Source organism: Oxyura jamaicensis, chromosome 1 (genome assembly GCF_011077185.1).
Source record: "Oxyura jamaicensis isolate SHBP4307 breed ruddy duck chromosome 1, BPBGC_Ojam_1.0, whole genome shotgun sequence".
Classification (NCBI taxonomy): domain Eukaryota; kingdom Metazoa; phylum Chordata; class Aves; order Anseriformes; family Anatidae; genus Oxyura; species Oxyura jamaicensis.
The window spans coordinates 155,338,373-155,357,145 of NC_048893.1; the positions used below are offsets into that span (position 1 = coordinate 155,338,373).

The 18,773-nt window shown below is 32.2% G+C and overlaps 1 long non-coding RNA gene across 1 annotated transcript in view; it reads right to left on the bottom strand.

The window, feature by feature from the left end:
- The window catches only part of LOC118160243, a 21,596-nt gene extending 3,095 nt beyond the window's left edge, over positions 1 to 18,501 (bottom strand). The window contains exon 1 of the long non-coding RNA XR_004747375.1: positions 18,368 to 18,501. This is a non-coding gene — a long non-coding RNA (uncharacterized LOC118160243). The remainder of the gene's footprint in view (positions 1 to 18,367) is intronic.
- Between the last annotated feature and the right edge of the window lie 272 nt (positions 18,502 to 18,773).

An 18,773-nucleotide genomic window follows, 5' to 3' on the forward strand; every position in this document is an offset into this window, starting at 1 on the left:
ATTTTTTTTTTTTTTTTTTTTTTTTTTTTTTTTTTCCAAAATATCCATTCTGAACCTCCCTTAGCATAGCTTTGTGCCATTCCTCCATGTTCTATCATTGGTTACCAGGAGAAGAGCCTGAAGTCTCCCTGATCATTTCCTTTCCTCAGAAAATTGTAGAGAGCAATGAAAGCTCCTGATAACCTTATTTTCTCCAGACTACACAATGCAAATGTCTTCTGCCTTTCCTCATAAGGCATGCCTTCCAGTCCTTTTACTAGCTTTGCTGCCCTCTGGATGCATTCAAATACCTTAACACCCCTTTTATATCATGGAGCCCAGAGCTGCAAGCAATATTCAAAGTTAGGCTGCATCTTTGACCAGCTGGCTGTGCTGTATTTAATGCACCTCAGAATGCTGCTGGTTCTCATGGCAGACAGGGCATTACTGAGGCGTTGCTGACTTATATTGAGCATACTGTCAACCAGCACCCCCAGATTCCCCTCAACCATTTAAATCATTAGCTCCAGAACTTTATTACTGCATTTCATTATTCTTTCTTAAGCTCTGTGGATAGCATCCAGTCTATCCAATCTCATCAATCTCATCACTTGAGATGTACTTAATTTTTAACTTCCTGGTAAAAGAGACACAGAAAGAAAAGACTTCATTTCGATGGACAGGGTGCCACATCATGTGTCAGACAATGTTTACAATGCTGTTACTCAACAACTGTGGTGTTCACTAATTCTAAAATGGCAATTGTGGAAAAAAGAAAATAATAATAATAATAAAGTATACTTACTATTTTCCCATAATTGCCCATCTGTATAACCAGATTATAAAAGGAAAGAGTGTTACAGAATTATATGGGTATACAAACTATGAGAAAGGATGTTAGGATATGCATGTAGATAACTAATCTTGATTTGTGGCACCTTTGAAAAATAGCAACTTGAGGAACAACAGGTTGCTACCACTATTGAGGTAAGAGTACTGTATGCTCGGATTGCTTGTTCTGATCCAGAGCACCATTAACAACACAGCAACAACATACCCAGTAGGACACCACAGATTTGAAAAGAAGCTTAGCAGAATTACTGATCAAGGTAGATAGAAATTATCAGGCAATCAAATCATAAATAACAAATAAGGTTATAGAACCAGTTAAACCATAGCTAGTAAGGAAAGTGTAAATGGAAGATAACTCTTGTTGAAAGGGAATGGGAGTGGGAAAAGGGAATAACATGTAAAGAAAAAAAGGAAATAAAAGGTATTGATCGAGGCTGTTCAGGATACACGTTGAGCAGGTATGTGCCTAATCATGTCAGACTAGATCTGGAAAATAGTTTTTCTGAGGAGGGCTGCTCCACCTAAACTTATATCTGGTTGACGTCTGCAGTCAAGGAAATTCTTGAATGGGTGCTCTCCATAACACTATGAGAGGGCATAACAGAGAATGAACTAAACATCTTGTGTGCTAAGAACAGCATCTTTAAATCATATAAATTTCAAGAATGCTAGATAAAATTCTTTACAAAACACTTTGAAAATATATCACCTTTAAATTTAAAAACAAAATAAAGTGGTATAGTTCTGCTAACTAACTAAAAACCAGTTCATTCTTCCTCACTAATATATTTTTTTTATTTTTTTTTTTTTTTTTTTTTTTCCTGAGATTCTACTTCACACCAGAATATTACTAGAAAAATATTAACTCATGTAGAGGTAGGTACAATATAGCAGATATAAAACTGAGCAGAACAAGCAGAACAAGCATCAAAGTAACCATAGCCAAAAAAAAAAAAAAAAAAAAAAAAAAAGTGTTCTTTTGAAAAATTTCATTGACATCTCTGGCCCAAGGTTATTATTATTACTTTTTTATTTTTATTTTTTTTTTTTATTATTTTTTTTTTTCCCTGAACAACCAAGAGAAACATATTCAGAAAGCTTATACATTTTTTTTTTATAGATACTGCAACATTTCAAACATAGTTTTACTAGAACAGAGAATAAAATGTATCTGAAAGGAGATTTCTCCAATAAAATTTATTAAATTATTATTTTTATTATTATTAATAATAATTGTAAATGTCCATGGCAAAAGAATGAATAGTAATTTGAGGTATTTGATTATATTGCATACATAGTGTACGTATAGATGCATTAAGGGCCTCTCTCCAGTTGTTTGGCAACCTTCCCTCTGGATCCCCCGGAAAGGTATTTAACTGCCAGTACCCAAAGCCAATGCTGATACAGTGCAGTTTTGCAACTTTAGATCTGACTGGTTAGGAGGAGTGGTGTTAAAAATTGTGGCAAAGTTGGCAAGTGACCTCACGAAGATGAAGTCACTTGCCCTGCTCTCAAGAACTACATCTAAATTGAGGGACCTTATCTTTGGTCCCTGACTGAGCTACGTGACAAGTATTTCTGCGCCTACCCATGTACCTTGTCCTGATCTGGTAACTTGTCTTCCCAGCTTGAATTCTAACCTTCCTCATCACTCTGGACTCTTGACTGAATATGGTTATTCTTCCATCAGCCAAGTGAGTGAGGCTTTCACAAGATTTTGTAGCTTCAAAATCTTCTGAAGGTACATACACAAATCCAACCATGAGTCCAATAGGAGATTGCAGAAGATCCTCTGCAAGCTAGTATAAGGATGATTAGCCCAGGAAAGAATAGTATTTCAAGCAACATAGAAGAGACAATTTAGAATATTCCCTGACTCCAATGCAGTAGCAAGTAAGCTATTCATAAATAGTTTTAATTTTATTGAGTTTGAAGTTTGTTCTATTTCAGTCCTAAAGAAGCATTGTCAATTTGAAGGCTTGCATAATTTTGCAGATGAGTGACAGATATTGCTTCTTCCAGAAAATAATCTCACTTGAGTAATTACTAGCAGATATTTATGCATTCTGCTTGCAAATTTTTCCAGTATTGATAGTCTGTAACTTCTCTAAGCAGTAACCACAGTTTTCATCATTCTTGTCACTGTAAGTTTTTTTTATTGTCTAATTACAGTTCATAACTGACATGGAAAACACTATAATCTACATAATGTTCATCTGTGTATCTTTCATGCTGCCTGACAACAGCTCTGTCCTAGCAAGACTAATGGAGAAGAATCACTGGAGTATATTAGTGTGACAGTCCTTCCCTCTACTGTTAGGCACATCACAGTAAATAACAAGTAATATCACTGCTTATAAAACTAAGTTATGAACCACTTTCTCACAGGATGTCTGTGGCCTAGAAGCCATAGACACACACACACACACACACATAGAAGCACACACACAAAAAAAGTGTTTTTCCTTGAATATCTTTGTATATTTTACCCTTATAACTTATGAATCATGGAGCTCTTAAAGAAATGTTCACCCACGAATGGAAGAAAAAATATGGTAGCTTGGTCCAATGACATTTTTGAAACTACATTCATCAGCACGAGCTACTACAAGTGTACATAGTACAAAGGCAGATACTTTGACAGTAAGAAGAGCATTTGTTTATTTTTTTTATAAGTTATGGTGACATAAAAATAAGTCAAAACTAAGACTTTTTCAATATGAAAAATGAAAATGTTAAAAAGGAGCTTTCTGTTCTCTGTCAAAATGGTCTTTTGACTCACGTGTTCAAAGATTTTTCAGTATCTCTCAACACCTCCTGAGGTACTAACAGAGAAGTCATCAGGCCTGGTTATTTTTCAAGATAAAAGTTAGTTATTTAAATATGTATTCTCTAAGAAGTCTTGCTGAAGAAAACAATTTCTGTTCCTGCGATATGAAACCTCCCAGTTATTCATTAGGCCAGTGTTTTGCTCGTCATAATTAGTCATATCACAGAGAAGCAAAGTTAATATAGAAAACCTTACCTGGGAAAAAAAAGCAAGAAGCCTAACACTCAAGAGCAGAGCTGTGTATAAATGAAGTCTAGATTGTTGTTAATTTGCCAAAAAGTTGATGTGTACCATATGGACAACAAAGTATTGTGTCTGAAAACTTTGTAAGAATACATGTTCCCTACTTTATGTGGTACTATAACCATAAATTAATATGGTAGTGCTCAGCTGGCACTCAGGAGAATGCAAATGTGCACAAAGAAAGCCTGGCAGTTCTACATCTGACTTTAAAAGCAAATACTTCTGATAAGGTGAGATACAGTTCAGTCAATCCCTCTCTAATTTCTCTAAAAATGGTTTATCATGGTTTATAAACAACATGTCATAATACTTGTGACAAGGTTTATCTTTCCTAATTTTATCCATTCTTAACTAATTCTGAGTTGGTCACCTTATCAAGAAAACAGTGAATTGCAGATGTAGGATTCTACAATGTCATATTCTTCCTCTTTTATGACATGGATACACCAACAATTAGTATCTAACATGTGGTCTTCTATAACCTCCTACACAATAATATTTGTCCAGCTGTTATTTTATATACTGGCATTAAGTTTGTCCCCTCTGCGTATATTTTTCTTTACTAAAACTTATTGATTCCACATATTTTTGCCTGTATTTAGATTATTTTTAAGTATGAGTCTGTCCCCCAGTGGTATTCATTATGTAACACAAATTAAAAATATTACAGACAGGGAATCAAGACCACTTGACTATACTTTTCCAAGAAGTTTTTTCCAAGTCACTTTATCTGGAAAAATGTACATATACGACAGCTATATTTTCTGTTTTATTAAACAGATAATTAAAAAAATTAAAAAAAATAAATTCAATAAAGCTATTGACTTAATAAAGCTCTCTCAGTGTAATAGAAAGCTTTGCTATACTCTTGCTGAACTATTTGTACCTTCCCAAACAGACAACAAATCATGTAATAACTACTTTTTGAGAATTCCTCAGAGTATTTCTGTTCCTTTTGTTAAGTTTCCCACTCCATGGTAATTTCCTGATTTCCTAATTCTTAATGCCCATGTTCCCATGTTGCCATGTGAAATATGCTGTTTTTTGTATTTAGGATAACAATAATGTTGATAACATGCTGGTGTTCTGGTTGTTGCAGAGCAGTTTTTACCCTAAAGGAAGGACTTTTCAGCTTCTCCTATCGCCCCGTCAGTGAGGAGGCTGGGGGTGCACAAGAAGCTGGGAGGGGAGAGAACCAGGACAGCTGACCCAAACAGGCCAGAGGGATATCATATATTATGACAGCATGCCATATGACATCATGCTGAGCAATTCAATGTGGAATGGCTGGTTGGAGTGGGGTGCTGCTCAGTAGCAGACTGAGCATCAGTCAGATGGCAGTAAGCAATTGTATTGTGCATTTTATTTATTATTATTATTAATTTCCATTCCATTTCTGTCCTATTAAATTGTCTCTAGTTCAACCCATGAGCTTGTACTTTGTTTTCCTCCTGATTCTCTCCCCCATCCCACTGGTTTAGGGGTGGTGGTGGTGGTGGTTCTAATTTCTTTACTTTTAGTTCTCTCTCTCTCTCTCTTTTTTTTTTTTTTTACTTTTACATTTTTCTACCAAAATCCCAAACTTGTTCCTAAGTACAAGTTTTATACTATGTTGTAATTAATTGTTGTAATTAAAGATTAGTTAGTAGCATTGAGTGAACTAGGTGGTCTCCGTATATTGAAGATTATTGATCATTCACTATTTGTTTTATAATTATGTAGCATAAATTGTTTGCTGGGTGCTTTTTGAACACAACTATGAAGAAAAAGTAGAACTGGAAACAGTCTGAATGCGCCATACAATTTTCAGCTGATGTTATCTATATTTTGATTGGCATTTTAATGCCTTAGTATTCTTCCGAAGTGGTCAAATAGTGTTTAATGAAGTTAAATAACTTGAAAGCATTTTATAATCTCTGAGGAAAAAAAAAAAAAAAAAAAAAAAAAAGTGCTATTTTTCTGAAATTTTCATGACTTCTCTTTTGAAATACACCGAAAGGAAAACACTTGAAGAGAGAAATATTTCAGTTTTCAAATCTCATTTCCACATTAAAGGCTGACAATTTTGTATGATACTTAGGGGAGATATGACCTGGGAAAATGTCTCAAGATTTTGTCTTCACCTCAGGCAAAGTTCCCCATAAAGTTAAAGGTAAAATGATCCATTATTCCCCTTATTATGTCTCATATTGCCAACAAAATACACTGGTTTATGTTCATATCAACCTGACTGATTGGCAGAAGCATTGTATAATGCAGCTAATGGCACCTAGGTAACGGAGGATAATGGAGCAGAAATTTTCACTATTGAAAACGTGGAGAAGAGATGCTTTTATATCATTAGTTTTGAAAATCCCAAACAGTTACATTATTTGTCTATACAGTGCAGGAAAAATTATAAGGATTTTGGCACTGCACAATGACTCACTGAAAAATGTCCTTTCTTCTTTTACTTAGCTCTATACGGCTTAAACTTTCAGAATAACTCTATGTTATCACTGCTTTTGTGGGAATGTTTACCATTCCACTCTAAGGCAAGGCAAAAAACTCTTGTGTATAGCAAAAACTGTAAAAACACTTTATTAATAGTAGTAGTAATAATTATTATTGTTGTTGTTGTTGTTGTTTTGTTGTTGTTATTACATCTTATTATATTATACTGTTATTATTATAATTTATTATTATTATTAAATCTATTTATCATCAAATTGGGGAAAAAAATTAAATCTAATATTAAAAATTCAATTCAATACCAGTATCTGGAAAAGGTAAACCATAGCCAATGTATGTATATATTTTTCTGTCTGTTATATAACATTTTTGCTATTATATAATATTTTCTAGTTGTATTATTTATGATAAAAATAAATCCACTTTCTAAATATAGCAAACATAAAAGATTGGCTTCTTATATATATATATACATATATATATATATATATATATATATATAAAGGGAGCAAAGCATTTTCATTGGGGTAACTGTTAAATATGGGGAAAAATATTTATGAAAATATAATCAAGCATGTGATATACTCTTGTTATATTGTACATAAAAAGATAATACACTCTGGCAAGTTTCTGAAGCTTAATCTCCTCTTTCATTGAATTAATTAGGAATAGGGCCTATAAGATTTTGGACTAATAGTTAGCTGTTTTATGCAAGTAACACTAAATTCAAAGGCAGCAGCTTTTTATACAAACCTGACTTAATTGTTTTATGTTATTATTATTATTTTTTTCTAAATAACTGTGGCAAGATGCTTGTAAATATCTCCAACTAAGATATATTAGTTCAGGGGTAATGGGAAGAGAAGATGCCAGGAAACAACTGCCAGTTAACTTTGCTTCTCCTCATAACACTGTGGTCTTCACAGAGGTCACATTCACCATCCCGTAGATACCATTAAAAATAAAGAATAGGTGTTAGGAACTTATTGTTTTTGTTGTTGTTGTTGTTGTTGTTTGTTTGTTTGTTTGGTTTGGTTTGGTTTTCTTCATTTATTATTATTATGAAATTCACACTCCACTGATGTTAGAAATAAAAAAAAAAAAAAAAAAAAAAAAAAAAGCTAGATTTGTCCACTTCGAAAGAGTTCCCAAATATTTAATTTCTGTTTGAAATATTTGTACACATAATTTAGAGAATAAACATTAATCTGTTACATATTAATTCTGGTACACGTGCATACACTCCATGGAAAAATCTGTATGCATCTGTATTCTTTGTATAGGGAGAAAAGAAGATTAAAGTTATTTAAGTTATTTATTAAATTATTTAAAATCTGAATTCTCTTAAAAATAATAATGAAAGAATCCAAGATTCCCATACAAGCTCAGTATTTTCATAATATATAATATTGATAATTCATAACACTAGAATTCTGACCAATTTTAGACTTTTTCCTTTAAAATCTAATACTTACATTTTTTTCCCTGTAAAGACAAACGTGAAACATAAAAAAAATAATAATGCACAGAATATTATTTTATGTGCTGTATGATCTTGAGGTCCAAGGCTTACTGAACCTTTCCTGGATTTGGCAATATATTTTTGCTATAAATTCTTGCTCTTCAGCACCAAAATGAACCACCATTTTTCAAGACTTTTCATGACTTTTTCAAGTCATTTTTTGACTTCTCAAGGTTTTTGTCTTCCCCAAATTCCTTCATGTATTTAACACAAACCTTTCAAAAATCTGTCATTTATCCAATATTTTTTTCCAATCTTAATTAAATTGGAAATTCTATCAGAAAAAAAAAAAAAAAAAAAAAAAAAAAGTACAGACACACTCTACTTCAGGTAAAAGAGAGGTAGGATGGTAGGATATCTGAGTTCTTTCCTATTTGTCCATATATTCTGATTTAGCAAATAATAATAATAATAATAATAATTGAAAATGAAAACAACAACAGGTCCTTCAATTTTTGTAAAGTTCTCTGAATTGCAGAAGCATTATGAAGCTTTACAGGTGCAGCCTTACAAGTGAAAATTTACACGGTGAAAATTTCTCACTATTCCAGAAAGCACACTTAGGAACTGACTTTCTTTACAGGACAGTAAGAAATAGAACTTAACAAGACCAATTTTGAGTTAAAAGGAATTAATCACAGCTGGAAACAAGCAAGACTATTCTCAGAATTTTATGGCTAAGGATTTGATTTATCTCAGGCTAACCTTATTTTACTATGTCCAGGTAATGTATGCATAAGAGACATTCATGCATCTGATTGCTGCAACACTATGGTACCAGCAGTCAGAGTTCAGTCTCTTTTATTCATTCAGAGACAATCTGTCTCTGTGTATTGTATTTGTCTGTCAGTTTATTTGCATCAAGTTCCATCCTTGATGAAACTTATTACTTACCACTTGTGCTTTCAAGTTGATTTTATCATTTTATATTAGAATATGCAATGAATTCCTTTTTGCTGCCAATTATACTTTATAAATGAATAAAGGCAGTATTTTATATAATGTTAGGCTTTTTTGGCTGTATTCAGGAAAGTACAAATAATGTACTTAATAACATTTCCTGCCATTAATGATAACTAGTATCTCATAGTTCCTGAAGGATCTTTTACCTGAAAACAAAATCAAAAACATAAATTATTCTTTATTTCACCACAGAAGGAGTTGAACAAGCACCTGGAAATTTCATTCATAAGCAGTTACAATTAAGCATAAACAACACATCCTCCAGGAATCTGTTGTTACAGAGTCTATCTTCAGTGAAGGAAGGATAGTAGCTTCTTAGACTTCTGAAAGTTCTCAAAGCAATGAAACAATGCATGAACTCTTGTAAGTATCATGCTTTGAAGAACACAGTTTGAAAATCACTCCATGACAGAAGTGAGAACCAATAAAAAGCAATACTTATTAATACAAAAAAAAAAAAAATCCTTTTAAGCTTTTTTTTTTTTTTTGTATTTGTTGTTGGACTAGTAATTTTACTAATGAAAATTTTACTAATGAATATAGGTTATATGTACTTTTGAACAAACTTTAATAAAAGGAGTTAAGATTTACTCAATCCATATTATGTTCCTATTCCTTAATTGCCTGCTACCCTTATAAAGAGCTGTTATCTTTTTATAGTTTAGGTTTTGGAGTTATTGAAATGATCTGGAGAACCTGTCTTTCAGTAAGAAAATCAGATTAATTTAATAAACTTACTTTATCAATGGCTTTGTCAGTATATATAAATCACTAATGAGCTGGTATGTAAAGTTATACATATTATTATGAATTGTTTCTACAACAAGGAACATTAGGGGTAGAGAAAAGAAGGAGCAAACAAATGAAAATGAAAGTTGGTTTGAAAATATTTTTCTCTGCAAACTTAGAAAAAAAATATTTTGGATTGAGCTGTGTTTTCAGGTTTTAATATGAGTTTAAGACCTATATTAATTGATTGCAGAAAATTTTTATAGAAAGAAGCATCAAAACATTTTTAAATGGTTTTAACTTGAAAAATATTAGATTTTCATGGCTTTGACTTGCAGACACTATGTCTGCATAAAAAATGAAGTCTGGATGAGGATGAAGTCTGATGTGGACATCACAATTAGAATGTTTTGCTTCTGTCTACATCCAGTTTCTTCTCTGCCTTCATATCCCCTATCCTGTTATTTTTGGCATTCTTTTGTTGTGTGATTGAAATCATAGAATGACTCGATAAATAAAGTGATATGTGTAAATATCAGTATATTTCCTTCAGGGAAGGCAACAACCTCAAAAAATAATAAATTACAAAATTGTTAGATGTTTTCTAAAAAATAATTTCTCCTTTCTAGGTCATCTTAATAGCATCTGTCTCACTGTGGAGAGCTGTGAAGAGTACAGAGTACTAGCAGAGTTTTGTTTATTATTTAATGTGTTTATATTATTAAATTATTATAGTTTCTTGGTTTTGGTATATTCAACATATATCAATGCTATCAATCAGCTATTGCATTATGATAATTGCCCAGAGAAGTTGTTGATAACAATGTGACAATAAACTGCATTTGGCATAATATAATGAAGAATCAGGATTGTCCTCTCTTCTTGTGCTTATATCGAGACTTTTTTGGACCTTTATCATATTTACTGTGCTCTCTGCTTTCTGCTTTAATATTTATAGGGAGTTGCAGACCACCTAAATCTCACTGAGGGGGAAACTTTGTGTTAAAATCAACCTGATGGTTTTCTTGTTATGCAGAACTGTCTAACTATGGGAAACTCTTACAGTAGACTGAGAATTTCCCAGACACTCAGCTGAGAACAGAAATGTTGATTGCATGAAGTTCTCTGAAGATTCAGGTTAATGTACTTAAGTTACCCAAAAAAAATTTGGGAAGTTTGATTTGGTCATGTTATTCATCCTGAATTATCACTCCGACAGTGCTGTAACCTCTTTATTCCAAGATAAATAGAAAATTAAAACACAATACAGAGATCTATGTTTTAAATTCTACTCTACCTTTTAAAAAATGAACTGGTATCTTTGGTGAGAATCCTGATAAATTAGCAAGTTTATATCCTATGATCTCTGTCTTCTGTTGAAGCTGAGACACTGCTGATGGAAAATCTGACTATTATTGAGAAGATGAGGATAGCCAACATGTCCTTTACTCTACAGAAGAGATATGAAGTAGACTGGATTACTCCTAGCAGATTACATAAAGTTTTGTTAACTCAAAAAACTCAGACTCAAAGGATGACATTTCCTAGTTCTGAATATGTGCCTTGGGAGTTCCGATCTGAGATCTAAATGACCTGCTTCTCTTGCCTGGCTTCATTTCCCTCCCTCTTCTCATCTACTCCCAATATTTGAGCAGCAAAAAATGTCAGTGTGGAAGCTGGAAGGGAGAAATGAAGCCTGTGTTTCTTATACAGCTAATCAATAGAGGTTAATGCTTGACCTGGGTAGAATATCTTTCCCTTTGCAGATTTCAGTCTCTCTCTGTTGATTTGGCATTTTTTTTTTTTTTTTTTTTTTTAGTCAAATGCAATTTTTCTTATTCTGCAACAGAAAGCCAGGCAAACTGTCCACGTAAGGGGACAGGATTTAATTCTAATTGATTCTTTCTCTCTAAATGGGTGATTATCAATCCAGCTAGAAAGTGGTGAAGATGTTAAGATCTAAACCCAATTCCAACTGCAAACTTTGCAATATTTTTTTCCTATCTGGCTATAGACAACTAAGCTATGTGACTTCATCTGTTTGAAGAAACATAAAAAAAATAAAACGTTATAATATAATGCTCATTTGTTTCATTATTTTGCAATCTTGTGGAATGTTTTGAAGGAGACAAAAATATATCAAAGGACACAGATTTGAAGGAACAAAAGTAGTTACAGAAAATCTGGGGGAACAGAGCTGTGTAGAAAGCTCCTGAATACAAATGTTTGCATATTCGTGGAGACTATGAACAGTTGCTGTCTTCCAGGGCCATGTATAATGATAGCAAAAGTAAGAAGTTCTTCCCATAATTGGTTGCCTGCTGAAAAATGATAAAAATAAACTTTCTGCTGAAATATGATAAAAATATATTTAATTTTTAATAATTAAATAATATCAATTATATAACTAATATTTATTAATTAAATATAATATTTAATAATTAAATAATATTAAGGTTTAATTCCATATAAATCAAATGTAAAATGAAAACAGGGTTTCAATCATTCATGACCAGTGGAATTACTGGTGAATCCAATAAATGGAAAGCCAATGGCAAGTCTGTCATCAGGCTTGAAATCACAATGAATCCAAGAAGTGACTATGGTAAAGTACAGTATAGTAATATATTTACAGAAAGCTTAAACACAGGCTTAGTTTATATAGGTTAATTGTAGGGAAGGTAGCTGAAGAAACTTGAAATATATATATATATATGTATAATGATATATTTATGTTATTATTACATATATATATGTGTATATATATATAATGTTCAAAATCAAGAATACTGGACTTTGTTTAATTAAATTAATAAAAAAAATAAAGTTGAAAACTAATGAAAAAGTCTGTATTGCATAGTTAAATATCGGTCCATATATTACACAGCTGACCATAAAAAACATTTTGAAGTGTTCATAGTAAGTGTTTGAATGAGTAAGACTTTTGACAAGCCTAGCTGATTGGAAATTATGTAGACTGGTAATGCAGAACTGATAATGATTTGCTTTTGACACAGAAGTGTATCGGGTAATAAAATTCCTGTAATAAATGAATTTATTTTACTATTACATGACAAAAAAAAAAAAATGTTTTGGTAGTAGACTGTTTTAACAACAGGTTTTAACTAAGAAATCAGAATTACTACAGCAATAAAGGAATTTGATGGAGTGTATTCAAGGTTTATGCATGACTGTTAATGCTACAAATATAGAAATGATGTGAGTGTAAATTGTGATTTAGCTAATGACAGCCAATGAATCATAAAAACTATTTTGATATATTATTATGCATGCATGTTAGGCAGTTAAAAAAAAAAAAAAAAAAAAAAAAACTAAATATAATAAGCAATATACTAGGAACTCTGAAACTTTTGTTTTGTTTCTTCTTAGCAAAAGCAAACTTCTTAATGAATGTTGGGCAAATCTACAACAACAAAAAAGAGACACTCAAGAGTGAACTTTAGTCAAAGTATTTTCATTTGAAAGACGTAATTCACAGGACATTGATCAGAGGGGTGCTGTTTCTGTCACAGTATATGCTTGCCAGAAAATCAAAGAGGGATAAGGATTCAAGTTCTTTTAATGTCTCAACAAATAGAATTAATATCTACTAGATAACTCTAGTTGAAACAAAAAGGCACTATAAATCTTCAAAGATAGTACTAATAGGCTGTCTCTTAACAGTAAAGGCTATATGAGCTGAGAAGTTTTAGACATGCTGTAATCTGGAGATAACTGCACCCAACAGATTGTAACAGAGAGAAATACAATAACCTGTTCTTGCTGCTAATAAAATGTAAAATACATAAATGAAATGAACAAAAAAAAAAAAAAAAGATGAAATAAAGTAATAAAAGACATAGCAGTCCTTACAAAATATGTCATTGAAAAACTTAAGATGAAAGGCATTCACTGTAGAGAATCAACCCGTGTCGTATGCTGCTTTATACTGTGCTATCTATTGAAAAAAAAAAAAAAAAAAAAAAAAAAAAGTAAAAAATCACCAGACCTGACTGATTTCTTTAAAACATTTTTCAGAATATTTACCAGATCTACTCTGATAATAATGTATGAAACTAGTGTTCTGTTTATACATCACTCAAGGCAAAATTAGCACTTTGTTATATGATGACTTTACAGTATTTAACAATACAGCTATATTTGTTTTGTTCTGAAATAATTAACTGAGTTCCAATACAAATGAAATAAGTCTGTTTACATGAATGTAGTGGTTTACCAATGAGGGGCTGTTAAGCATGCTGCTCTCACCCTCCCTCCTCAACAGAACAAAATATAATGAAAAAAAGTCTCATGTGCTGAGATAAGGACAGGCAATCACTCTCTAACTACAACCGTGGGCAAAACAGACTCAGCATAAGAGAGATAAATATAATTTATTGCCTATTAATAACAGACTAGAGCATTAATGAACAAAAAGCAAACTAAAAACACCTTCCCTGCCATCCATTTTGTTCTACCTCCTATTTTAATTGTGTGATCCCCATATGTTTTGAAGTACATTAGAATATTTGGTAAATTCTGAAATGCTTCAGCAATTATTAAATAGGTATTTAATAGTATTGATAAACTGCCCTCTGGAGATGTCCATTTCCATTTTGTGTTGAACATATATTCAGGTTACATATATACCCTCCTCCTCCATACACACACATACACACACAAAGAAAAAAAAAAAAAAAAAATTAAAGCCATTTACAGAGTATCTTCAAGAACTCATTTACATCTTATTCAAAACACTCCTTTATGCAAATACATTTCTATCTTGAATCCATAAGGATTTATTGCACTTTCTAAGTATATATTAACATACTGTACCCCAACATGTGCTCAAAGTAGCTGCAGGATTGCTTCACCCATGTTCCACATGAGACAGAAACTTAACCAACCTCATTAGTGTGTCACTGAGCCTAAGCTAATGTGCTTTATTTTGAACATCACTTCATAACAAAGATTGGGAACTGATATCGCTGAAAATCTGAGATGAAATATTCAAATCTTTTAAATATCTGTGGACTTTATTGTGGGTCTATATTTCTCTTTTGCTTCTCAAAAGCTATTTAGAGGCATATATACTTGAGGAAAATATTAAAAAATTTTGACGAAATGGAGGGACAGTGTTGAAATGAAGAACAATGTAGCACTCATAATTTTAGTTGCTTCTAAAACAATGTCATATTCAAGGTAAAACATATCATTATGAAAATCCATGTCCAGTTTGTATTCCTGACATATATTAGACATTGTTAACACAATGTGGAAAAGAGAACTATCAAAGAAAACCAGGAATTATACTGTGTGTGTGAGAGAGAGAGAAGCAAAAGAGAAACATAAATAGAAAAGAAGGTTCAAAAGTTTTCATCACTAAATTCTATGCTAAAGATGAACTGAACAGATTTTCTTTATTCTGAGCGGAAAGTAATCATAAAATAAGTTTTGAATAGCAAATCTTCTGCTAGATGAAATTATATGCATGCCATGCAATTATAGTTTACAAAATTAGAGATTATTGGAAGTGTGTTTATCATGTATTGTTCTTCCCCCAAATTCCCAGCTTCTGGAGTTGTATGATTCCTTGAGATCTTAGTAAGGTCAGCTCATATTCAGGTATCTTACTCTGAAACTGCAAAGTGTGAAATACTTCAGGCTACAAAATCAGAAGAGAAGTAACAATGTACCGGTACCGGATCTGCTTTTTTATTTACAATATCCTGAGTTTGTGGAAGGGGAGGGGGAGCCTTGGGTTCTAAGTAATGATCTCTATGGTCTTGTCATATAAAACTTGATTCTGAACAATTCATATATGTATGCATGTATGTGTGTTTGTATTTTCCTAATAATTCTGCTTTCCCGAGGCTATTTATTGCTAGTGAAGAAGTTAAAAACAATAATTTTCTCTTACATGAAAGAATAGGAGCAATAACAGCTATTTATATGTGATAAATAAGCTGACTGTGATAAAGAAACCAACAACCATCACACTCAGGGTTGAAAATTAGGGATGAGAGAATCAGGTATATAAGGAACTTTTGAGAATTTCATATTATTAAAATAAGAAATGCAAAAGACAAAAGAAATACAGAAATTACTAGAAAGGAAATAGACAAATAAAAGACAAATAAAAAAAAAAAAAAAGAAAAGAATAATTTAATACACATCAATGGGTATCTTTGCACTTTGATTGTATTAGTATGCGTTGTGTTTTTTGTGTGTTTTTTCTTTATTTTTTTCTTTTTATTTTAGAAATGTTGCAAATATGGCACTTGAATTTAACATAGGTTAATAGAATCTTACTCAAAATTTCTATGAAAAGCAATTCCTGAGGCATTGAGCATGAGGCTTTCTTTGTGTGCCTGTTTATGTTCAGGTGTATGCAGCTCCGTTGCGTACTGGAAAAATCTGTTAAATAGCCAAAAAAAGACTGTTGTTTGTCCATATAAAAGTGGAAGTAGACATTAGACATTCTTTGACATACACTATGTTCAGCATGTCAGAAAATACAAAGTTCTTAGCTTTGTTGTTGTTATTTTTGTGTATTTTTTCCCCTATTTGATGAAAAATTATTAGATACTGAAATAACCACTTGGGTGATCAAAAGTTTATTTTGTTTTCTTTGAAAATTTAATTTTATGGTGAAGTACTCCTTCAAAATGTCTTTGCATTATTTGTGGGAACATATCAAGACCACCCCTTAAAGTTAGAATAAACTTTTTTATTTAGACTATCTATAATACCATAATTCAGTTAAACAAAACAAATATTTTTATTTATTTAAACAATGCAGCACCACAGTGGTGCAGTGAGTCCATATCAAATGCAGCGGACTGCAGTGAGTTTTATGGTAAAAAGACTAGATTCAGTGTCATTCTGCATAATTCATAGTGTTTGATGATGGTAGATGGGTGGGAAAGCCAATGACTACAATTACAGAATATTTCAGATAACTGGTTGTCTCCCACATCATGGCAATCTGGATTCTTAAGAAATTTTTTCTCATGCTTATTAGATTTCTACCAAGTCTTGCAGAGACCACAAATAAGATAATCTATAAAGATTTTCAAACACTTGGTTGTAACTACCACGGAATTAAATATTTAGTTTGTTAGGAGAGGTTTAATTCAGTACTGAGGATGCTCCACAGTGTTTACTTTAAAATAAATACTCCACTGAATAAGACATTGTTATCATTGTTTTCTTGCTATTTCACATACAAATGGAGAGAAAAGTAAGTCTCCTGATTTCTGTTTAGAAGGGAAAAGTGGCAGAGAAAAAGGCGGTGGATAGTTATGACAGAAGGTAAAGAAAAGAAAAATGCATATTTGGAGGATAAGAACTGACTCTGAGGAAGTGAGAGTGGGAAAAGTCATGGATGGGAGCAGATAAATGGTCTTAAAAGGAATCTGGAATGAAAATTAGGTGTAAGTAAAACAAAGACCAAAATCTCTGTGAGGAAGAAGTGATGATAGAAGCAAAGATGAGGAGAGAAGCATGTATTTATGAGGGATCTAGGGAAGAGAGGAGAGAACTTAGATCGAATCAAGTCATGGTACAAGAATCCAGCATTTCTCTAAATCTGACCAGAAGACCAATTTCAAGCTTATTCTCTGCACTGTGAGGTAAGCACTGTGATCATTCATATTTATTTATTTGTGATCTTCTTAGAGCAGGGAGGATGCAAACATAAAATTGGTTTTCTTCAGTGGACCTTTAAATAGGGCAACTCAGGAAACATTTCTGTCTACTTCTGCAGGTCCCTGCCTCAGGCAACACATGCCTCTCTGAATGAGAGATTGTCCCACATATAATGTCCTTGTTGAGTATACTGATTTCATGTGTTTCAAGATTTATGTCATAGTGAGATGAGATTTAATGAAGAAAATGTGATTGTATAATTAACTGTTGTCTACTCTTTAAGATACTGAAGAAATTGAAAATTATTTATAGAACTGTTATCGTTATCATGAAAAGATTTAGAAACATTCCCTAGGGATGCAAGACGTTCAATTTCTTTAGTTTTCAGAATAGTGGTTACAGAATTTGATGATCATATGTTATTAACAAGCAACAAAATGTGTAAGAGATTCTACACTAACATCAAGATACAGCAAAATATAAGAGCTAGAAGCTGAAACAGGTAAAATCCTATCTAAAAATCACTTTCTTACACTGAGAGTAATAATTGAAGCAATAAAGACTGTAAAGAGTTTTTTGTTTGTTTGTTTTGTTTGTTTAAATGATTTTTAATTAAAGGTCCCAGGAGGAATGGAGGATCATGTTAGTCCATGCCTTACAAAAATATCTCAGTTAACAGACCAATTTATCAGAGATTTCTGATACACGAATGATATCATAAAACATATATCAAGTTAAAAGCATTAAGATAAAGCAAGATCCTGTTTATTTACTAATTAGTGGATTCACTGCTACTATACACTTTGAAATATATTTCTCATGTTGCTTTTTTGCTGAGGCTAGGACTTTGTGTAGCCACATGGTCACATATAAAAATAACAGTACCATGGGGGAAAAAAGTACTATTTAGGAATTACGATGTGGCGTTGGACAAAAATTAAAAGGCTTATAAATAATAATACCAATGAGTCACTAATATTTGGTGTACAAAAATTAATTGGTTTGAACTCTTTTTTAGCATAGAAGCTCACAATTTTTTTCAAACAGATTCACCTAGCAAGTGTACTGGAGGATGTAAGGAAAGTAGCAAAGAAGTATTTAAAATCCACAATAACAACAACAAAAGAGAAAAAAATACTTTCTCTTACCTTTTGCCAATATTCCCTGGCACATGTCCACACAGGTGCTACAGGATACTTTTGGTACTTTTGGAGAATGGTGAGTGAAGTTGGGGTGTCATAAGATGCAAGCTACCCTACACTGCCTATAAGTGCGTACCAAGTGCCTGCACTAACATTCAGGACTTCTTTGCAATATGACCCAGCGGACATGACTCCCAGCTGGAATATTCCAATATGCCAAGAGCAAATAGAAGAAAAATGAAAATTTAAAAAATATTGTAATTTATCACAGACTTTCTGTTTTGAAATCTTTCTCCCACTGACAAAATTGGTTAAAAACATCTGGTAGTTTCCATAGGTATAATAGCTGTCAGACATACAGAGATACACTAAAATACTAAATGAAGATATTAGTTTTGTTGGCAAAAGTTGG